Here is a 10059-nt window from a genome sequence, read left to right as displayed (position 1 = left end):
GGTGTTGAAACCACTCAGGCTGGAAAGTGGCAAAAATAGATGCAAAATTTGCAATAATTTCAACCCATGACCTGTCACTATTCTGCTGACATGGAGAAAAGCAGCTGCTCCAGGAGGAAGTAATGCCTCTTGCAGTCAGAAGAAGAGGTGGTTGACAGCAATCCTGGCAAGAGCAGAAACGTGCTTTTAGCCACAGCTAGTTCATTTTAGGAGATGGTGGCATTTTGCAGGCCAATCCCAGTACTGTGGAAAAACGTGATCCTGCTTGCAGTGTGTAATAATTCTGTGCTGTTTCTTAATGTGAGTCAGGCGCATCCAGATTTCTGGCATCAGCTGAGGTCCTCCCAGAAGGTCTATTCTGAGCTCCCTGTGCAATGAAGTAAGAGCTGTGCATATGTCAGTGTATTAAAGGTTCTGCATGCTGTGAAACCCAGTTAAGGAAGTTTCTCACAGGCTCCCCATGCTTTTATATTTGGAGCTCCAGCAACCCTGCAATGGCACAAAAGTCTGATGAGAAGCATGGCTTTGATTTCAGCTGACAAGTAATAGAGGTTTAAGCCAAATTTACCTCTCTTTAAAGCATAATTTGGCAGATTGTGTTCACCCTTGTTATTTCAGTGACGCAGAATTGAAGAGCACCAATTCAAAGATCAGGGGCTGCTTAATTATGAACTCTTACTGAAATTTCAGATACTCCCAAGCAATTAAAGGATGGCTGCTCAGATGCTGTAGCATAGATCACAAATAATGGCGTACAGGGAATTATCTCACACACTGGTGTTATTGATAGGACAGACACCTTCTGCACACCTTGAACTGGTAATAATTCAATATAAGCCCACACAGCTCAAGAATGCCTCATTGAATCTCAGGGTTGATTAAGAAGAGTTCATCCAAACATCAAAATCAGTTTTTCCAAAATCAGTTTTTCTACTCAGTAACAGCTTGATTGGCAAACGTTTTAGGAGATGATTATTCCCTGTCAAAAAGCCTACAGTTTCAAGTGAGAAAAAGCATGTTGCATGAATTTACTGATATACCATAACAAATATTTCTAGATACTTCTGTTTTATTTACTTCCACTCCTTCAGCACATCTTGAGGTGGAAAACTGGATTATCAGCACTGGACACTGCAAGGCTTCATGCAGAAATAGAAGTGGCTAAAGAAGAAAACTCATTACGTTGCACTTTATGTCTCAAACCAATTCCAAATAGGTAAATTCTTAAAATTCAGAATCCATTTATATCTTAAGATCTCTCCTGTATCTGACCACAGGGATGTCAGTCAGGATCATGAGTTCAGGACATAGATGCTTATCTACCAGAAAACCCATATTTGACCTGACAAGGAAAGACCAAATTTTCTCACAGTAAAGTTGATTTTAAAAAAATCATCTAAGGTCTTTGAGAACTATGATTAAGGTAACTATTTTCCCAGAAAAAAATAATACTGCTGGAAAGGCTGAATTCTAATTAAAAAGAAATATTTATGTTTGCATTCCAACAAATTTCTTCCTTAGTACGGCTCGGTTCTCATCCAGGAAAGAGAACAATAAGGGGTATTGGTAGATACGTTAGTCAAACCTCAGAAAAGCTCAGGTTTCAACTACACCCATTTAATAGTACTTGAAGATCAGAATAAACCAGCTAAGACTTAATTTCCCCGTAATTAAATGCCATTTTTCTTTAGTCTAGAACAATCGATAATACACTATTTTTAATAGTCAGTACTGTCTCCCTCTGGCTTCTTGTACATCAAAAAACTATCAAAATGCCAAAGCCACTCCTATAACAGTTCAAACTGAATGAATTATTGACATTAAGGAGCAATCCATATTATTAATCACTGCCACAGTTTTCAGTTAAATGCAATGAGGAACAGATCCTGGTGACGTTACCCATGTAAACTGAGCTAATTTAACAATTATTTACTTCCAAAACTTGACAAACAGTGAAAAGTTCAGGTCAGCAACATTTTGTCAGATAGGCAGAACGTAATTTAAAAGCTCTTAACAGGATGCCAGATGTAATATCTCACTGTACCTTGTACAGACACTGTTTTCCCTAACAATGCCATAAATAGGGTACTTTTAGAATTAAAAAAGTAGCTTCCACAATATAAAATGCCAAGAAGGCTGGTTTATTATTGTTACAAACATGTTATTAATGAGGAAACTCAAGCATTATTTAAATGACTGTACCAATTCACAGCAGAAGACACTGTCAGATATAGGCTATGCTGTCCAGAAATGTTCCCTTGTTTCAGCATAGTGATCAGGTGAGTGGATTTATATTTCTCACTACCAGTATTTATTATTCTTTATCTATCTTTCTCACCTGTAGTCCTCCAGAAGTATTCAATTATAGCAACAGAGAGAGAGAGAAGTAGAATATGCTGACTTCCATTTGGATTCCAGTCAGTTTTATCAGCTTGGTCCAGATACAACCTTAATTTCCTGTCCACTGCTATGCAAGCAGAGAAGTTGTACAACACACCTCTTCTACTGGAGTAACACAAAAGGATATTCACCCAGAGCTCTCCATCAACAGTGGGATGTTAGCCCATCTGCAAAGTTGTTTACAGGCCATCTGAAAGGGGGACAGAGAAAAGGATTGACTCATAGCAGGCAGATTCATAAACAAAGACCCAAGTATCATTGTTTCAGAAGGAACAGTGCAAGAGCTAAGCTCCCTCCCAGGAATTTGTGCAGCCAGTACTTATGCAGCAGATAACCCCATCTGACCTTTCTTGCATTCAAGGGTAATAGCTTTGCTGAGATGAACCAGTATTGAACAATTTTTCCAGTGCATCAGGCAAAACAAACTCTCGGTTGACACTGTCTCTGCTGTCCTTCTTCATCCTACTTACCTGTGGCAGAGGCATGTGAACAGAGACTAGTTGCAAGCAAATGCCATGCTGTTTTTGTTAAAATTCTACTACCTCCCTCTTTCATCATATCTGAACAATATCTTGTTCTAAACCTGCCTAATGGGGGATGGGAAAAGCAATTAACCTTTAAAACTTTGGTGCCATAGTGCAATTGGTGTCTCCCTTTATCCCTTCACGAACATTTCAAATGTGTGCTATTAGCATCTCTTTAGTACCTCAGGATTTATTTCTAACTTATTCTAATTCAAACAGTTTCCAAGACAGGTAAGATTTCCAATGCCAACAGTGTAGTTATTTCTCAGTTGTTTGCAAACTCCAAGAACTTTAAAGCAGAAAAATTAACAGTTAACTTCCTTCTAAACCTTATGTTGCCTAGGATATTACTTTTATCGGATATAGGATAATGCATATTTCATTACAACACAATTATCTGAACTCTGGCTCAGAACAAGAAACCACTAGTTTTCTTACAGCCTCAAAGAATAAACATATTTCCCTCTGAAAGAAAAATGAAATAAGTACATATTGCTCAGCCTCAGCTGCATCCCCAGACACAAGCTTACCATATGTCTTCTATATTTTTATTATTACTATTTTTGTATTTTGGGAAAAGCCCAAAACAAGCACTTCCAACCCTGCCTTGGTGCGGTTTTGGAAGTCATGAAAGCTGACTCGACTGACTTCTGTATACAGGGCAAATTAACAGGACCACACCATAGAAACTTTTGATCTCTTCTAAATTTAAGTGTACCCACTGTGCCATATTAATGACTGTTGTTTGATATGAAGGTAAATACAAGCTTCCTGATGCTGGGACCTCCTCCAGAAAGCAGTTTCTGTGAGAGCTGAGCTTACTGAACCAAGGGAATTCTCAGTCTCTTATTACTGCACTACTGCAGCTCTGCTGTCCTTTGCTGAACAAAAGGGATTCAAGGGAAAGAAATCTACAGAAAATTGTCCAGGGAATAAGAAACATTGTTCTGTGCCTAATGTAGATCATGCAGAAGCATCTGAACTTAGTTGCTTGTCTCAGGTGATTTCATGAGCTAGTGCTACAAGCATACCTTCCCTTGAAGCAGGTGGCTCGGGCAGATCCTCCCCCATGCAGGTGTGGGGTTTGCAGGCACTGCCAGTGAGCTGAAAGCTGGGCAGAAGTGGGTGACATCTGCAGTAGCTTGTGTTGAATGTCACCCTTGAAGTGCAAGTTCAACAAAGCAATTGTACACCTTGGGGAGAAATACAGATGTCCCCCGTGACGAGTGACTAGGGTCATAAATGCCATGACAGCATGTCATTGTTCATACACAAGCATCATTGCATCATTGCACCTCATAATAATCACAATGAAAAAGCTTTTCATTAGTCTCAGAAATGCAGCAGCATTATGCGTATCCAGGCATAAGGAGCTAAAGAGACTGGACCAGGCCTGGCAGAGCCAGAAATAGAGTCTGGAGAGCCCACGTTTCTGGTAACCCTTGCTTTCACACTGGCCACTCAACCACACCACTTCTTTCACCTGGGAGTTAGCTATTGGTGGCAGAAGACTGCAGAGTTCATGTATGCACTTATGGTTATCACCTACATCCTCCCATTCTCAATCAAACTTCCAAAATATGCCTGGCAATGAACAGATGTCAGGCCTTTACTTCCAAGGTGTTTGCCTATGGCTTAACGCTTCTTATCCCCAGTTTATAGGTCCCTACCTTAGCTTATTATGTGGAATGACGTCTACAGCAAGCTTTTATAGAAACCCTGGCTACTTCCTCCCACTCAAAACTAGGTCCACCACGAGGTTGAGGCTGCAACATGCCTAAAACAACCTGCACCATAATTCTCATTTTGAGATGTCAGTGGCAGGTTCCCAGGTCCTCACCATATCACCCTTCCTTTGTTGATACACGGGAGCCGGGTGCAGGTAGGTGGGACAGGACATCTTAGATGATTCAGCATTGGACTGCAGAATAGAAAAAGCCCCCACCCCCCCCAGGCCCATCATGCAGCTGCTGAGGGAACTGCAAAATGGGGGCAAGTGGAAGGACTCCAATGTCAGTGTGGCATAAAAAACATTTCCCTAATGTGCCCTTTTGGTGTACACGATTCTGGCTTCTAGCACCCACTGCATGTCTGCCTTTTCAGACTGTGCTTCCCTTGCTTTGCTAGTGCTGTCCCCAGCCTGCCCTTCCACTTTGTCTTGCATTCCTTTTACCAAGCCAGATGCAACTTGTTCTTCTCCATTTGAGGACAAACTGCACATCTGAAGAGACAATTGCTCCCTACAGATTTACTCACAGAGCCAGGAAAACAGTCCTTTGCAGAAGGGATTTTTCAGCGCTCAGTGTGCCTATGCCAAAATACCTCAGCAGATTCTCTCATCTTCACTTCTCGGCTGAACTAATTACATTGCTGGAGTCTGTTACTGTTGTTCTCGGGGAAGCCATGGAATAAACTAGATAATTGAAGCCATAGAAGTGGCAAATGTCCTGTGTCCTATTCACCTGCTCTTCCTGCCCTAGGAAGGATGTGAGTTATCTTGAGAGGAAAGACATCAGAGCAGTTCTGTTTCTTTTTTTTCCAAAATCAGCTGCTAATTGAAATAACAAAGTGTGCACAGGAACACTAACAGAGCTTTGTTTTTCCTCCTCGTTAAAAGCCAGCAGCTGCTTAGTGTTTCACAGAGCAAGATAAGCAATGTGACATTAGTGGTCGTTCATATGCATTGATTTGTTTTAGTTTATTGTGTTCCCAACTGAATTTCTTAGTGCTTTGGGACTGGAAAAAAGCCCAGAGAATATCAAAATTATAAAAATGATAGGAAGAAAAAAAAATCAAGTAAACAAATTGTGAATTAATAGTTCTTCTATAAAGTAGCTTTGCTGACAAGAGAATTAGAGCAAGATGATCTTGGCAAGCAGGATGTTGTGTTAGCTGCGCAAACTTTTTCTGTGCTCATATACAAACTCTTAATAGTTGGATGGGATCTTCTTTCCACTTTTCATGGAGAGACTGATTTACAGGTTGAAAAGATGATGAGTTTTTTTAAATTGCACAGCATTTAAACAAAATTCTTTCAGTATTCTAAATCAGGTTTTCTGTTTACTTAGCAACTATCTCCAACTTTTTTTATTTTCCAGAGATTTTTTTTGGCAGATTCACTTCATTGCTTCCTTCAGAAGAGATCTATCCTCCCCTTGGGCTCTCCTTTATTATAGGTCATTTGGAAAGAGAAATAATTAAAGATGGGGAGGGGGGAAGTGAGAGGAGTTGATATGATGTCTTCAGTTATGGTTTGACCTTTTTAGCTTTGTAAATTCATTGACACCCCTTACACTGTAGTTAGCATCTCTTGAACAGACCTTGCTCATCCTAGCTCCACCTCCACAACTGAGAAATAGACATATTTCTATGGATCTCCAGCTAAAACCACCTGCAGAATCAAATGGTAAGTGCCCTGAATTGTCACATATCAAATGCACAGTGTCTAAATCATTTCAGCATATATGTAGATTTAATGGGAAAGGGAAGCTAATGGAAACCTAAAGAGATCCCATCCCCCTTCCCTTCTTCCCTTTGCCCTATTTCTGTGCTCCCTCCTGGTCATATAAGCCAATATAAAAGTGCATGCTCTCTGCTCCCATGCCAGCCTACTCATGTTGTGGCTGTATTCAGTCCTCATGCAACAAACACCTAAGTAGTTTGGGTCCAAGATATATCACACAGAGCAGATCCAAAACTCCTTTTATCTTTGAATAAGTAAGACCAACATTTCTGTTGCATAACCTATTTTCCCCACATTCTGAGTCCCTGGAATTAGAGTGGGCTGGAGACCAAAGCCAGAAAGTAAGATTTGCTGTAATATTCATAAACTAAAGAAAAGTGGAATTTGTGTAACTTCTGAACAGTACACCTGCAAGGGTTTAGGCAATCACTGACTTTCACAGAAATGTTTCTGCGGTCCCTGTTTCAGAAATGCCCCACAGAAGACAAAATGGATTCATATTGGCTGAACAGCCACGGGGGAAAGTGTGGCTGCCAGTTTGTTTATGCTTAGCAAATAAAGCTGTTTACAGGGAGTCTAAACTGAAGATGTTTCCAGCAATGCTGCCCTCTCAGCTATGAAAGAATTGCAGAGCCCCAGACCTCACTGGAGCTCTCTTGCTGGATCCTAGTTAATGCACTGGCCTAGCCACTTTCTAAGCTCTGTTTATAAATTCCCTGTTATAAGAGCAGTGGTGCACACCAGACAATATATTTTGAGAGGATTATTGTTCTACAAGCAAGACCATATCATTGTTTGTAGTCAGCTTTTGGACTCATGTTTTACAGTATCATCTGAAGCATGTCAGAATACGGCAATACTGCCTGTCATTTCATATTATGCCAAGAACGAACCTATTGATATGAAAAAGGCACTATGTGAACTATTTTTTACCAGTGCACCACAGACACAGCCCTCCACAGGGCTGGGGAGGGGAGCAGAGCAGACTGTTTACTTTGACCTGGTCAAAATGGTATTTTTTTATAAAGGAATCTATGTCTCCAACAACTTCTGCTGTGACCATAAAGGATGTTGTGGGCATTATACGTTTGTGTTATGGTAGTGAATAGAGGTCCCCCAGTGTGGGAGCTGGGTGTGCTCATTGCTCATCTCCTCTACTCCAAAGTACTTCGACGTGATTACAAACAAAATGTGGAAGTGATTTGATCCACTCCTAGGAAAAGACTGACTAAAAAAGAAAAAAACCCCATGCCCAAATATAAAGTGCTTTGGGAGATTGCTTTAGCCATATTATATTAGAGCTGTATTTTGCTATAATTCTGGAGACTGTGGCTTATCAACAAGTAGTTATCACATAGTCTCTTTTCTTGGTAAAAATGTTTGCAGAAAATTCATTTACTTTCTGCTTCCCACTTCTGTGAAAGAAGAGGTCACCTCTCCTGTAACACATTAAAGTCATGCATAGCATTTCTATCCAAATATCCCTAGCAATAACCTTCCACATATTTGGGAAGGACCATCATTTCCTTCTAAATGATGGTCCTACATGCAGAAATTCTTGTGTGTTCTGGTGTATTCTGATATCAAGACGTGGGGTAAGCAGGTGCTACCTGAAAGCAACATGCAAATATGACTTTTCCATGTTTACTTATCAAGGTGTTTGCTCACCTGGAGTGTGTTTCCGTGGTCTTAGATTGTGAGCTTCCCGAGTCTGGGACTGTTTCATGTTACTCACTTGGCTGTGTACGTTACGGCCCTGAGTCCTACTGGGAGTTCATAAACCCAGAGAAACAGATATGGAGATGAAAGGTGTAGCTGCCACTGCTGACCAAGCTTTGATGTCAGTGGAGTGTGTCATACTCCAAACCAGCAGTTTGAGCTCAGATGAGAACAATTCTCAAGGGAAAGAATAAAGTGCTGGTGTGCCTCTACAGAGTGCCAGGCCCATAGACTAGACAACCACGAGTCCTCTACCAGAAGGACTTCCTTCACCTGTCCTGGGTGAGGACATACATCCCAGCACTGGAGAAGGTAGGTCCTTAGGAAATACAGAGGCTGTAAATGCTTAGAGGAGACTGTGTGTTGGGACACAGCTGTTTTATCTGGCATTTTAAACGCAGATGTGGCCAAGTCTGATGCCTTTGACCTCTTTATTTGATAGGAAGAGATACCATGTATCCTAATCTATTGAAGTTGTGTCCTCTCCTAGCAGGGAATCTGTCTACCTCTCCTAAATCTCACCTGCTCAGAAGACAGGACAAGATAGATTATTTTCATATGAAGTCTAGAGGATAACTTAGTGTTTGTATTCATTCACAGTCTTCTGACTTTTCCTTTGCCCTTTCTATCTACTTTAGTCTCCATGTACTATTATTCTTGTTAAAGTGCAGTTTTTACTTCACAGGATTTTCTAACATGAGAAACAGTTTCTGCAACTAAATTTAAGTCCATAAAGGAAAGATTAGGTTTTATATATATACAAAACCAAAACTTGAGTCCATAATGATTCATCTTCTGTTGTACATACTTCCAAAGTAGAAGTGGAAACATGAATTATAGGGAGAAGTTAGTTGATGACTAATGGAGACTAACGATTTTGCTGCTACCAAACTAGAAGACAGTTTTAATGTCATCTTAGATTCAGATAGACTTCACACACCTACTGCTTGTCAGCTGAAGCTTACCATGGAATGAATTACACATTGAAAGTTAGTTGAGAGGTCTCTTGGAGATCCTGAAGTGCATGTTCCTACTAAGGGTATTTGAGGTGAGCAGAGAAATAACAATTAATAAATTCAGTTCCAAGGAAAGTCTTTAAATGCTAAGGTTAAAATAACAGAAAGTTGTATTTATGAACTTGTGATAACCAGAAACAACAAAGTAGAAAGAAGTGAACTGCCTTTATTCATCTCAAAACCATGTTTAAAACAAGATCCTAAAAATGATTATTTAAATGTCAGTGCCATCTACTAATTTGATTAAAACTTATATGGGAAGTGATCTCATTGTGACTACCTGCACATTTTTCTGTGATTGACATTTCACATGGGGGGCTGGAATGAGCAGAGGTTTGGGGAATGTAATCTGTTTCCCGTCATCTAAAGGAGTAAAAGTTACAGGTGTAGTTGAGACCCTGAGGGCAAAGCAAGCCCTGGCGCTTTTAGCAGAGCACGGTGATTGCATTTGTACTGCTATACGTTCTGCTCCAAATGCATGTTCCTGTCACACTTCAATTAGGTGGAGGAAGCTCATGCAGCATACAAAGCTTGGGATTGCACTGTTATTTCCTATAACTTTTCTTATGAACAAGATTTACTTCTTAGCATGGTGAAACCACAACATCACTGTGCAGTACCTGCTTAAGAAGTAAGGCAATATTAAGGAGGTACTACCAGTAGGGTATATGTTACAGATGTTACAGGATCTTAAGTGCATTGGCAGCACCACCTTCTGAATGTTAATTGCAAAAAGTGCAGCAATGGAAGGAGTTCAGGGAAGTTCCATAAAAATTACCTTCCTGAGAATAAGAAGTGAAGAAACAGGAAGGACTAAAAGGATTTCCAAGTGATGAGTACTGTAAAAATATGTAGGAAATACAGGCTCAGTGGCAGAGAAAACTGGTCACCCCACCGATCTCATGTTATGTTTCTACTATTTTTTCTTCACATGGTA

The sequence above is a fragment of the Haliaeetus leucocephalus genome, unplaced genomic scaffold, assembly GCF_000737465.1.
Source record: "Haliaeetus leucocephalus isolate CR32 unplaced genomic scaffold, Haliaeetus_leucocephalus-4.0 Scaffold722, whole genome shotgun sequence".
NCBI lineage: Eukaryota > Metazoa > Chordata > Aves > Accipitriformes > Accipitridae > Haliaeetus > Haliaeetus leucocephalus.
The sequence above is the reverse complement of the archived record's forward strand: the minus strand, read 5'-3'. Positions refer to the sequence as shown.